This window comes from Triticum aestivum, chromosome 2B (assembly GCF_018294505.1).
Source record: "Triticum aestivum cultivar Chinese Spring chromosome 2B, IWGSC CS RefSeq v2.1, whole genome shotgun sequence".
Lineage (NCBI taxonomy): Eukaryota > Viridiplantae > Streptophyta > Magnoliopsida > Poales > Poaceae > Triticum > Triticum aestivum.
In genome coordinates, this window is record NC_057798.1 from 54112992 (window position 1) to 54126637 (window position 13646).

A 13646-nucleotide genomic window follows, 5' to 3' on the forward strand; every position below is an offset into this window, starting at 1 on the left:
GCTGAGGGCCACGAGATCCATCTCCATTACAAGAAATATGTCAACTTGTGACCTTGACTATTGGTCACTGAAAGGTCATTGTTTTTCATTTGCGACCTTTTTGTGACCAAAAACAGAAGGTCAAAAGCTGGCGGTCGTAAACTGAAATTAACGACCTTCTCTGTGAGAAGGTCGTAGATGTTTACGACCAAAACAGAAGGTCGTTGAACCCATGACCTTTTGTTTTGGTCACTGGTTGTCTGCCCAGGCCACGTCGGATCCGACGTGGCAATCTGACGTGGCAAATTTGCGACCAATTGAAAAGGTCAAAAATTAGAATTGGGCCGGTCCAATTGGGTGTTTATTATGGGCCGAGCCCATTAATTCAGCCTTTCTATTTTTTTCCTATCATTTTTTTGTCAAACTTCATGGACCAAGCCCAACAGTTCGGCCTTTTTATTTCATGGGTCATGGCCTTTTTGTACCAACGGTTTTAGTTTTTTTATAAAATGGGTCCGCTAGTCAAACAGGTCCCACTTGTCAGGTTCTGATAAGTGGGTCCGAGCAATTAGGCCCAGATTCTTCATATTCCAGTAGTTAAATTGGCAAGCAAAAAACGCACATGATACTTCAAATAACAATAGGCAGATTCAATACAAGCTCTACAAATGACACGTCCTACAAGCTGTAGCATATACAAGCTTATTTACAAGATCTACAAATGACACATCCTACAAGCTGTAGCATTTACAAGTTCTACAAGTTACACGTAATACAAGCTTAGTTAATACAAGCTCTACAACTATGGGAATCAGGTACAAGCTCTACAAGTGTTTTCTTCTTCTACATGTAGCTCCTTCAATAGCGGTCAAATGCCGGACTCACTGGAGGGCCTACCACGGACGCCCTGTTACATGAATCAGCTAATAAAAATTAGAAAAAATGGAGCCAATATATTATGAACATTCCATTCAAAAAAGGAGTAAAGGACATTCTTTGTTTCATCACATTACAAAGGAGCAGCACAAACCACAACTTTACTCGACACACACACATACATGCATGAATATTAAGCTCAGTTCCAGCAACTATATCATGGTTTAACAGCTGGCCTCAGCATCATCAAACCACCATGCTTATGATCATAATCTAAGTGTATCATCAAACAAAACCTACACAGATAAAGATCACAGCACATCAAGCCACAGGCGCACCAGCGCTGGCATGAGATTCAACGCAACAGCAATGGGGCTACCACAACAACATCAAAAACCTAAGCATACTAGAGAAAATAGATAGTTGGTGCTGGAGGGACTGGTGAATTACCTCAATGGCGTACTTGATGGGTGATGATGGTCCTTCTCAAGGAAGTAGTTGTCGTCCACAGTTAAGAGATTTCATACATCTGTCTACAACAATCAGCAAACCAGAAATCAGAACGAATGCTTCAATCTCATAAGAAGTTTAAAAAAGACTATAGCAGGACAAAAATATGTGGACTACTTCTAAAATGGTACATATAGCACATGCCCAAACAAATATGTGCTTTCAAGGTTGAAAGCTTTAACATAGAACGCTGAATAATTCGTTGCCCAAAACGTGCTATATATACACCAAGTGATGAGAAACCATATGTAGAATTTATAAACGTAAGGAGCAGAATTTCTAAAAGAAGTACACCATTACGTAGTGCTATAGCAAATGTGAAATGCTTGATGATGTACATGAATTCACATTTAGAAGGAAAGAAATGTACTGTAAAACGTTCAATATCTGAAACATATTCACTCAACTAAAAGAAGGTCGAGTTTTACTTGCAAATGAAAACATGCTAGAACCTTTCTATCAATTTATGAGAAGTACAACCAATGTGCCACTTGGTTTTTCTTTAAATAAAAAAATGAGTTGAAACGCAGGCTAACAGAAACGCTATGAGCATCGTTTGGGCAGACCATCCAGGATGATGTACAAATCAGAATGAAAGCATGATTATATATTTCAGGATGATGTACAAATCAGAATGAAAGCATAGAGCTGACAAGTTTGAGGAGCTTCGATATGAAGAGAAGAACAGAGGTACTAGGTAATTCAGTGGGTTTGGGCTTAACAACAGGAAGCAGGAACACATCAATTGACGAAAACAAGTTGTTGAATTATATTTAGTAGTATATATATTGTGGTATACTATGTTCGTGCCAAGGGCAGCTTTCGTACCAGTGCCTAAACATTGTAAACAAGTACAAATACTCCGTTATTACACGTACAAACGGACTTGGACTGGGCGACGACGATATCAGGGGAAAAGAGTCGAGTTCTTGATTAGTTAAGAGAAGCTCTACTTTCAAGAAACTTTCACATCAGAAAACTAAAGGAAACTTAATTACTTCTCAATACTGTACATGAGAGCAAGCAAGAGTTTAAGTTGCAAGGAGTAGATCAAAGATTCTGTAAGCAACTAGAACAACAGGAAGGTACTGAGCACATACAACTGGCTCTAGTATACCGCCATGCATGAGCACTTGTTAATATTTATATTCATCATAGCAACCTATAACCACCTATGCTTACAAATTATATCATAATGCCTATATAAGATGCGAAAAAGATATGTGCATCTCATATCAGACTAAGAAACAACGCTGCATAACAGTTCTGATCTTCTGCCAAAACTGAACACAACATGTACCAAGGAAAATCAACACTTATAGATTCATATCACACTAACAGCCAACACTACATAACAGTTCTGAACTTCTACCAGAACTGAACACAACATATACCAAGAAAAATCAACGCTTCTGAATTAATATCAGACTAACAGCCAGTCAACACCGCATAACAATTCTAAACTTCTGTCAAACTGAATAAAACATACACTAAAGGAAACAATCAGCAAACAAGATGAAAAGTGTAACAACCTGAGGTTCTGTCAATAGGATTTCCTCCGACACAGGTGCTCACTCCTCTTCCATGCTTCGGAGCCATCGCTTGAACTGTATCGGTGCCTCGTGCACCAACATCACACGGGCAAGGTACGTTCTTCTCAGACCCGAGGTTATCAGAGGCTCCCTCTTGGAGCACCTTGAGCCCATGGCCACTACCCACATGGATCATGCTCCTGTCGGGAGTGGCGTGATGGTGCTGCTGCTGCTGGCCATAGAGCTGCTGCATGAAGGACACCCCCATGGAGCTGATGTACATGTTGTGGGTCTCGTTGGTCCATCCGGCCGACACCAGCTCCCCAACCAGATCACCCTGATGAAGAAGAAGAAGTTAGAAACCAGTTTTAGTTTTACAGGCACAAAATCACACCAGCTCCCTAACAGGAAGGTGGTAAGCATAAGGGCAGGGGTAACTAACAATTAACATCACAGGAGAAGAAAACATATAGTTTGTGACTACATCAGAACGGTATATTCCTTGGCAAAAGATGCCCCTAGGACCTACACAGATCTAGATTTACAGATGCAACCTTCAAAATTAATTATTCTATGATCAAACAAAAGCAGAGACTATATACTGGGTACTGATACACTATTCTATGATCTGAGCTATCGTTGTTTCAATAGCTTGGCAAACATTGACAGCAAAGAAACAAAAAATTTAAGTCAATATCTTTGTGAGCGTGTAGTAGATTGTTCACATCCTAATGAGATACATGGCAAAGAAGCTTGAACTGTACTAGCAACAGAAAGCAGTCAGCAGTATCTGAGAGTGATTGATGGTTGTTTCAACAAACAATCAGTTTCTTGACATCTTAACACAGACCAAAGAACTGTTGTTACTTCACAATGCAGATAAATAGGTCGACTCTAGCAAGCAAGGACCTTCCTCTCCTCTCGGAAGAAAGGAAGAGGGTTTCAGTTTCCTTGTCACAAATTTGATGGCTAACTGACCAGTCACTACTAGCATACGAAGTTCATCCAGTCACTACTAGCATGCATACGAAGCTCATCCAGCTAACTGACCATCGAAACACGAGAGAGCACCCATACAAGCCGGAGACAAATATGTACACAAGCCGAAGGCACCAGGGGAGAGAGAGGGAGGGAGAGGGCTTATGAGGCGGGCGAGGAGCGTGAGGAGCGCGCGAATCCTAGGGCGGACGTGTGCGTTGGGCATACATGAAGACGAAGACGGCGCTGGCCACCCTCTTGGGCTTGTTGGGGTCCTTGCCGGCCTTGCCCTTCTTCCCTTGGCAGCCGGCTTCTCGGCCCCCTTGCTCCTCACCACCAACCTACAACACCACAGATTGTCAGAAACCTAATCACTAGAACAGATCTACCATGAGTGGAAGGGATTACCTTGAGCTCGTGTCGTCGAGCTCAGATGAATGGGCAGCTGCGTGTGGGGCGAGGTAAGAGTCACCAGAGCCGCACCATCGATGGAGGTGCCATCGCATCCGAAACCCTAGCCATGGGGACGTTGTCGGGGAATGACACAGGCAAAAGGAGCAGCATGACCGGCCTTGAGGTATGGCGCCTCGAGGGCCTGCCTGGCGTCGGGCGCCCTCACGGAGATGCCAGAGGAGGAGGCTGGTGAAGCAGCGGTGGCTGGGATCGACTGCTAGGGTGGAGTACGACGAACCCCTCCCTACAGCGAGGTGGACGGCGGCCGTCCGAGGATACCGAAAACCCTAGGTCGCATGCCGTCGTGGTCCGGCCAGCTCGACCGAGCAGCGCGCATCGAAGCATGCGCGCGCCGGCGAGCCAGCCGGCCGCGACGCCGAGGCTTCAGGGCGCTAGATCTTGTGCAGGAGGTGGAGGGAGGGAGCGGAAGATGGGGAACGATGGGTGGCGCGCGGATCTGGCATCGTTAGGCTCGGATGAATGGGCGGCGCGAGGGAGGGAGGGACGGTGGTGGTGGCGGCGCGAGGGAAGGGGAGGTGGCGGCGGCGATCTGGAACAGGAGGAGGAGAGCTCTCTCTCTCTCTCTCCGCATCGGGCACAGCGGGTGGGTGGGTGGAACACAGCGGGTGGGTGTGCGACTGTGGGTGGGTGGGTGGTGGATGGATGGATGGATGGATGTGGGATGAAAAGATGGATGGATGGATTTGTGCCATGTCACCGATCCATGGCACACATGTTTCCAGCAATGATGATTAAGCTTATGCAATTGTTTTTTTATTTTTTTTCTCTTACATATTTTCTCACCCATGTAAATAACCTATCCAATATTTCCTGCAAAAGGGCACCACTTCATTTTCAAAAATATTATACAATATTGACTAACTCAGGGAGGCTTCGTTGCAACTCCGGCGACCCTCGACGATATTACATCACAACACTCGCGGCCTGACAATGCTTCATTGCAACTTCGTCGGTCCTTACAACGTTGGATCACAGCACCCGCGGTCCGCGGTGATGCTATGTTGCATCACCAGTGACTATTTGCAGCACCACCTTCTGCTGCAACCCCCGGCAACCTTGCGTCACCATCCTCGTGTGCATGACCGGTGGCCACCACCCGGCAGCCTGCGGCGCCACGCATTACTACCCCGCACCAAGAGCTTCGACACCCCTCGCATTAACAAATCGTCACCACCATCATCGAACATCAGCCATCACAGAAATGCTCAAATGTTATGGTAGATCAATGGCTTTCAAGCCAAATGATCAATCTTATGGCCACATTCATGGCATAGTTTGTTCAAATGATCTCATATTATGCACAAGGGTGCATCTTGTAATTCCAAACAATGTTGCCTGAGGGAGTTTTCATTTTCTTTGCACGGAAATTTCATTTTCCATTTTTTGAGTGCCCGAAATGAGATTTTTTTTGTGAAGGACCTACCATATATTTGTTGCAAAATTGGACCAAATCATTTATATAAAATAATAGGCCATATTTAATGCACAATTTACCAAATGGTTGGGTGTCAAAAGTTTTGATCCACCTCTTGTGAAAAAGACAAATTCCCGCTGATTCAACTTGAAGCGGGTCAAATTTGAACTGTAGCTACCTCGTAGTTTGCTTTTTATTTTTTCCAAAAATCATTTCTAGGTACATAAGTATCTATTTAATCAGAGAAAAACCAAAAAAATCCAAGATACAACCACTAGCTAGGAACGGTCATTCTCGACGTTTAGACCGCATTTTGAAACGGGCATAAAATATTCAACAAAAAACAAAAAATTGGAAAACCTTCTCATTGTGTCATTATATGTGACCAAGTTTCCAGGAAAAATAATAAACTTGTAATACGGCAATTATTTTAAAAAAGTGTTCTTAGAAATGAGCTATCATGTGTGAAGATTCATGGCTTTCAAGCCAAATGATCAATCTTATGGCCATATTCATGGCATAGTTTGTTCAAATGACCTCATATCGTGCACAAGGGTGCATCGTGGAATGACAAACAATGTTGCCTAAGGAAGTTTTCATTTTCTTTGGACGAAAAATTCATTTTCCCTTTTTTCGAGTGCCCAAAATGAGGTTTTTTTGTGAAGGACCTACCATATATTTGTTGCAAAATTGGACCAAATCATTTTTATAAAATATTAGGCCATATTTAGTGCACAATTGACCAAATGGTTGGGTGTCAAAAGATATGATCCACCTCTGGTGAAAAAGACAAATTCCCGTTGATTCAGCTGGAAGCGGGTCAAATTTAAACTGTAGCTACCTCGTAGTTCGCTATTTATTTTTTCCAAAAATCATTTCTAGGTATAAGTATCTATTTAATCACAGAAACACCAAAAAGATTCCAAGATTCAACCACTAGCTAGGAACGGTCAAGCCCGGCGTTTTGACCGCATTTTGAAACGGGCATAAAATATTCAATAAAAATATTCCCGTTGATTCAGCTGGAAGCGGGTCAAATTTGAACTGCAGGTGCCTCATAGTTTGCTCTTTATTTTTTCCAAAAATCATTTCTAGGTAAATAAGTATCTATTTAATCAGAAATACATGGTTTGATGGCGAGACATCGAGGTTTGGACGATGACCGAGGGCCCCAACTCTAGAGTGCAAAGCTCGCATGCCCGCCGCGTGGTCACCGCGTGACCGTGGCGTTGCCATGCGTTCTGGGCAGCCTAAGCATGTCTAGTGGGTTGGTCACTCCCCAGGTAGGTGCTAGGAAGAAAATTATAACATAAGATTCTCATGAGGAGACTGAACTATGCTCAAACATGAATTAGCAGCCAAGTGTTTGATTAGCGGTACGGGAAATGCACATGGCCAATGGGCGTGAGTTTTGGCCGAGGATGATCATATACTAAGAAGAATGTCTTCACAAATTTTTAGGGAAATCAAGAATATATAAATAACACTTCCTTCAAAAAGTGCTGCTATGAACAGAATAGGAAAATGAATATTGTTGAGTTATTTTTGAACTAGGCAAGGAAGGTTTTTGACATATTTGATGAAGATATGATCCAACAATTTATGAGAATTTTTTGGGAATTTTTGGAATAACAGAAATATAGGTTGCTTCACAACCTAGGGCAAAAATTGACACATGGACATGACACATAGGCAAAACTGATGAGATGGCGCCTAGTCATCACAACCCACCACAATCTACAAGGCTATGACCATCTATATTGGTCGTTAACAACTAGAAATAAGGCAGCGGACCAGCACTATTTGCTTTATGACCATTTCGTGTACGGAAATTACGACCTTCCTGACCAAAATGGTCGCAATGGTTTAGGGTTTGGAGCCCCCCGAACAGCTTTTGATCAATTGGTCTCAAATGGTCATAGATCTATGACCAATTCTTCCAGGGTCACTGACAGAAGGTCACTAGTTGACATATTTCTTGTAGTGCACGGCGCGCTCGCTTTCGTCGCCGATGACTCCGCGTGGCTTCAAGAAGCCCCTCTGGACACTGAGGCGCTCCCCGTCCGAGGGGCGACGCACTTCCGCGCGTGCGTTTGCGGTGTTCTTCTCCGGCAGCCGTCGACGTAGTATCAGTCAGCTCCGATGGTGTTTTCCCTCCCTGTTGTTCGCCGCCGCAAGCAGTCCGGTCGATCACGGCTTCAGCGGTGGGTGAAACACGCGTTGGCTCGGCAGTCGACCACCCATCAAGTCGCGGCAATCGAGCCCGACGAAACTCTCCACATCCTGTTTGATCTGTCGACTGGCTCCGAGGAGACCGCGTCTGAGTGCGATAGCAGCGATCCTGCGGCCGAAGTCTTGATGGTCGATGGACCTCACAGCTCGCCCGGTTTCCGCCACGAGGGCAGCGGAGACAGAGGCAGAAATCCGTCCCGCGTCCATGAGGAATACCGACCCAAGCCCCTCTCTTCGCAGCAGAGGGAAGAACTTCGTCGCCGCAACATGGATGCACTCCACACGCCCATTGTTGGAGAAACCCCCGAGGCTCGGGCCTTAGAGGAGGTGCGCTTGCTAATTTGGCTGAGCGCACTCGACTGGATAACCTTCAGTGGGCTCTCAACGAGCGCGCTCAGGAGCGGATCCATGAGTCCAGTCGACGACAGCTTTTTCCGCCTCCACCTAAGGTATACCGCACTCCGATTCAGAATCTCACAGCTGCGGCCCGAATAGCAGAGTCGATCCAACCTTCCCAGTCAGAAGCTGGCAGAGGGTTAATGCAGATCTGGGCCCTGCTCAGGGCAGCAGGGGAGCAGAATACAGCAGTATCTCAGTCGCGGAACAGGATTCACAACAGATCCGTTGCAGCGGACACGGTTCAGTCGGCTCACAGCCCAAGATCACCTCCGCGGCGTGAAGGCCGTGGGCAGTTGTTGGGGAACGTAGCAGAAATTCAAAAATTTTCCTACGTAACACCAAGATCTATCTATGGAGAGACCAGCAACGAGTAGAAAGGGGAGTGCATCTACATACCCTTGTAGATCGCTAAGCGGAAGCGTTCAAGTGAACGGGGTTGATGGAGTCGTACTCGTCGTGATTCAGATCACCGATGATCAAGTGCCGAACGGACGGCACCTCCGCGTTCAACACACGTACAGCCCGGTGACGTCTCCCACGCCTTGATCCAGCAAGGAGAGAGGGAGAGGTTGAGGAAGACTCCATCCAACAGCAGCACAACGGCGTGGTGGTGGTGGAGGAGCGTGGCAATCCCGCAGGGCTTCGCCAAGCACCTACGGGAGAGGAGGAGGTGTCACGGGAGGGAGGGAGGCGCCAAAGGCTCAGGTGTAGATGCCCTCCCTCCCCTCCACTATATATAGGGGCAGGGGAGAGGGGGGAGGCGCAGCCTTGCCCCCTACTCCAAGAAAGGGGTGCGGCCAAGAGAGGGGGGGAGGAGTCCATCCTCCCCAAGGCACCTCGGAGGTGCCTTCCCCCTCGAGGACTCTTCCCTCTAGGGTTCCCTAGGCGCATGGGCCTCTTGGGGCTGGTGCCCTTGGCCCATATAGGCCAAGGCGCACCCCCTACAGCCTATGTGGCCCCCCGGGGCAGGTGGCCCCACCCGGTGGGCCCCCGGGACCCTTCCGGTGGTCCCGGTACAATACCGATGACCCGGAAACTTGTCCCGATGGCCGAAACAGGACTTCCTATATATAAATCTTTACCTCCGGACAATTCCGGAACTCCTCGTGACGTCCGGGATCTCATCCGGGACTCCGAACAACATTCGGTTACCACATACAAGCTTCCTTTATAACCCTAGCGTCATCGAACCTTAAGTGTGTAGACCCTACGGGTTCGGGAGACATGTAGACATGACCGAGACGTTCTCCGGTCAATAACCAACAGCGGGATCTGGATACCCATGATGGCTCCCACATGTTCCACGATGATCTCATCGGATGAACCACGATGTCAAGGACTCAATCGATCCCGTATACAATTCCCTTTGTCTAGTGGTATTTTACTTGCCCGAGATTCGATCGTCGGTATACCGATACCTTGTTCAATCTCGTTACCGGCAAGTCACTTTACTCGTTCCGTAACACATCATCCCGTGATCAACTCCTTGGTCACATTGCGCATATGATGATGTCCTACCAAGTGGGCCCAGAGATACCTCTCCGTTTACACGGAGTGACAAATCCCAGTCTCGATCCGTATAAAACAATAGATACTTTCGGAGATACCTGTAGTGCACCTTTATAGTCACCCAGTTACGTTGTGACGTTTGATACACCCAAAGCACTCCTACGGTATCCAGGAGTTACACGATCTCATGGTCAAAGGAAGAGATACTTGACATTGGCAAAGCTCTAGCAAACGAACTACACGATCTTTGTGCTAAGCTTAGGATTGGGTCTTGTCCATCACATCATTCTCCTAATGATGTGATCCCGTTATCAACGACATCCAATGTCCATAGCCAGGAAACCATGACTATCTGTTGATCACAACGAGCTAGTCAACTAGAGGCTCACTAGGGACATATTGTGGTCTATGTATTCACACGTGTATTACGATTTCCGGATAATACAGTTATAGCATGAATAAAAGACAACTATCATGAACTAGGAAATATAATAATAATACTTTTATTATTGCCTCTAGGGCATATTTCCAACAGTCTCCCACTTGCACTAGAGTCAATAATCTAGTTCACATCGCCATGTGATTAACACTCACAGGTCACATCACCATGTGACTAATACCCAAGAGTTTACTAGAGTCAGTAGTCTAGTTCACATCACTATGTGATTAACACTCAATGAGTTTTATGTTTGATCATGTTGCTTGTGAGAGAGGTTTTAGTCAACGGGTCTAAACCTTTCAGATCCGTGCGTGCTTTACAAATCTCTATGTCATCTCCTAGATGCAGCTACCACGCTCTATTTGGAGCTATTCCAAACAACTGTTCTACTTGGAGCTATTCTAAATTATTGCTCCATTATATGTATCCGGTCTCTCTACTCAGAGCTATCCGGATAGGTGTCAAGCTTGCATCAACGTAACCCTTTACGATGAACTCTTTTACCACCTCCATAATCGAGAAAATTCCTTAGTCCACTAGTTACTAAGGATAACTTTGACCGCTGTCCTGTGAGCCATTCTTGGATCACTCTTGTACCCCTTGACTGTCTCATGGCAAGGCACACTTCAGGTGCGGTACACAGCATAGCATACTGAAGAGCCTACGTCTTAAGCATAGGGGACGACCTTCGTCCTTTCTCTCTATTCTGCCGTGGTCGAGCTTTAAGTCTTAACTTCGTACCTTACAACTCAGGCAAGAACTCCTTCTTTGACTGGTTCATCTTGAACACCTTCAAGATCATGTCAAGGTATGTGCTCATTTGAAAGTATTATTAAGCATTTTGATCTATCCTTATAGATCTTGATGCTCAATGTTCAAGTAGCTTAATCCAGGCTTTCCATTGAAAAACACCTTCAAAATAACCCTATATGCTTTCCAGAAATTCTACGTCATTTCTGATCAACAATATGTCAACAACATATACTCATCAGAAATTCTATAGTGCTCCCACTCACTTCTTTGGAAATACAAGTTTCTCATCAACTTTGTATAAATCCAAAATCTTTGATCATCTCATCAAAGCGTACATTCCAACTCCGAGATGCTTACTCCAGTCCTTAGAAGGATCGCTGGAGCTAGCATACCTTTTAGCATCCTCAGGATTGACAAAACTTTTCTGATTGTATTGCATACAACCTTTCCTTACGAAAACTAGTAAGGAAACTTGTCTTGACATCCATCTGCCAGATTTCATAAATGCAGCTAATGCTAACATGATTCCGACGGACTTTAAGCATCGCTACGAGTGAGAAAATCTCATCGTAGTCAACTCCTTGAACTTGTGAAAAACTTTTCGCCACAAGTCGAGCTTCATGGACGGTGACATTACCATCCACGTCCGTCTTCTTCTTAAAGATCCATTTATCTTAATGGCTTGCCGATCATCGGGTAAGTCCACCAAAGTCCATGGATCCGTTCTCGGATTTTATGGCTTATAACCATTTGTCGGAATTCAGGCCCACCATCGCTTCTCCATAGCTCGTAGGTTCATTGTTGTCTAGCAACATGACCTTCAAGACAGGATTACGTACCACTCTGAAGTAGTACGCATCCTTGTCATCCTACGAGGTTTGGGAGTGACTCGATCCGAAGTTTCATGATCAATATCATAAGCTTCCACTTCAATTGGTGTAGGTGCCACAGGAACAACTCCCTGTGCCCTGTCACACACTAGTTGAAGAGACGGTTCAACAACCTCATCAAGTCTCTACCATCCTCCCACTCAATTCTTTCGAGAGAAACTTTTCCTCGAGAAAGGACCTGATTCTCGAAACAATCCCTTATTGCTTTCGGATCTGAGACAGGAGGTATACCCAACTGTTTTGGGTGTCCTATGAAGATGCATTTTATCCGCTTTGGGTTCGAGCTTATCAACCTGAAACTTTTTCATATAAGCGTCGCAGCCCCAAACTTTTAAGAAACGACAACTTAGGTTTCTCTAAACCATAATTCATACGGTGTCATCTCATCGGAATTACGTGGTGCCCTATTTAAAGTGAATGTGGTTGTCTCTAATGCCTAACCCATGAACGATAGTGGTAATTCGATAAGAGACATCATGGTACGCACCATATCCAATAGGGTGCAACTATGATGTTCGGACACACCATCACACTATGGTGTTCCAGGCGGTATTAATTGCGAAACAATTTCCACAATGTCTTAATTGTGTGCCAAAACTCGTAACTCAGATATTCATCTCTATGATCATATCATAGACATTTTATCCTCTTGTCACAATGATCTGCTACTTCACTCTGAAATTACTTGAACCATTCAATAATTCAGACTTGTGTTTCATCAAGTAAATATACTCAACATTTACTCGAATCATCTGTGAAGTAAGAACATAATGATATTCACTGCATGCCTCAGCACTCATTCGACTGCACACATCAAAATGTGTTACTTCCAACAAGTTGCTATCTTGTTCCATCTTACTGAAAATGAGGCTTTTCAGTCATCTTGACCATGTGGTATGATTTGCATATCTCAAGTGATTCAAAATCAAGTGAGTCCGAACGATCCATTTGCATGGAGTTTCTTCATGCATATACACCAATAGACATGGTTCGCATGTCTCAAACTTTTCAAAAACGAGTGAGTCCAAAGATCCATCAACATGGAGCTTCTTCATGCGTTTTATACCATTATGACTTACATGGCAGTGCCACAAGTAAGTGGTACTATCATTACTATCTTATATCTTTTGGCATGAAAATGTGTATCACTACGATCAAAATTCAATAAACCATTCCTTTAGGTGCAAGAGCACTTATTCAGGTTTATTACTAATCTTGATGGTAGAGGGAGCGTGCGATGCTTGATCATATCAACATTGGAAACACTTCCAACACATATCGTCAGCTCACCTTTAGCTAGTCTCCGTTTATTCCGTAGCCTTTTATTTCGAGTTACTAACACTTAGCAACCGAACCGGTATCTAATACCCTGGTGCTACTAGGAGTACTAGTAAAGTACACATTAACATAATGTATATCCAATATACTTCTATTGACCTTGCCAGCCTTCTCATCTACCAAGTATCTAGGGTAATGCTGCTCCAGTGGTTGTTCCCCTTATTACAGAAGCACTTAGTCTCGGGTTTCGGTTCAACCTTGGGTTTCTTCACTTGAGCAGCAGCTGAATTGCCGTTTCATGAAGTATCCCTTTGTTCCCTTGCCCTTCTTGAAACTAGTGGTTTCACCAACCATCAACAATTGATGCTCCTTCTTGATTTCTA

General features: G+C 44.9%; 1 long non-coding RNA gene across 2 annotated transcripts; it reads right to left on the reverse strand.

Moving 5' to 3' along the window:
* Positions 1 to 594: 594 nt before the first annotated feature.
* On the reverse strand, positions 595 to 4919 carry LOC123040363 (uncharacterized). Of its 2 annotated transcripts, none has more exons than XR_006418139.1 (5): positions 4284 to 4919; positions 4104 to 4216; positions 2898 to 3234; positions 1306 to 1384; positions 595 to 886 (listed from the first exon to the last, which is right to left on the reverse strand). It is a non-coding gene; the product is annotated as an uncharacterized lncRNA (long non-coding RNA). The 2 variants fall into 2 exon arrangements; XR_006418140.1 differs by having other exon boundaries at positions 1306 to 1388.
* Between the last annotated feature and the right edge of the window lie 8727 nt (positions 4920 to 13646).